Here is a 460-nt window from a genome sequence, read left to right as displayed (position 1 = left end):
GTGGGACAGTGTTCCACGGTCGGTCAGTTCTATGAAAGAGGCTTTTGTCATGGACATTCCGTAAAATAAAAAATTATCTCCTATAAGGTCTATAAAATATAAGATTAGCTTCTATATGGCGGAGCAGTGTTAACCTGCATGTGTAGTATAGCGTGCGGGTGGGAGGCTTCTTCGATTCCCATGAAGTGTTGTCATCATCGACAGAAATAGTTGTCTCTCAGAAATAGTTGATAACGTCTAGTTATAAAGCTAGTTGCAGTGGTGTGGCAGCCGTAGAGATACTGTTCATTTATGCTTTGTTCTTTTGATGAATAGAACAATATCTGTCTTGATACTACACTTCATCTTTGCTCTCCGTCTGTCAGTGAAGGAAAAATCATTCTAGACCGAGGCAAGTTTTATATTTGTCCAAATTCAGAGCGTGTCTTTGGAAAAGTAAGATTTTCCTCGCATTAAAAGC

This window comes from Euprymna scolopes, chromosome 28 (genome assembly GCF_053919585.1).
Source record: "Euprymna scolopes isolate OS-2025 chromosome 28, ASM5391958v1, whole genome shotgun sequence".
Lineage (NCBI taxonomy): Eukaryota > Metazoa > Mollusca > Cephalopoda > Sepiida > Sepiolidae > Euprymna > Euprymna scolopes.
Note: the sequence above shows the minus strand (reverse complement) of the source record.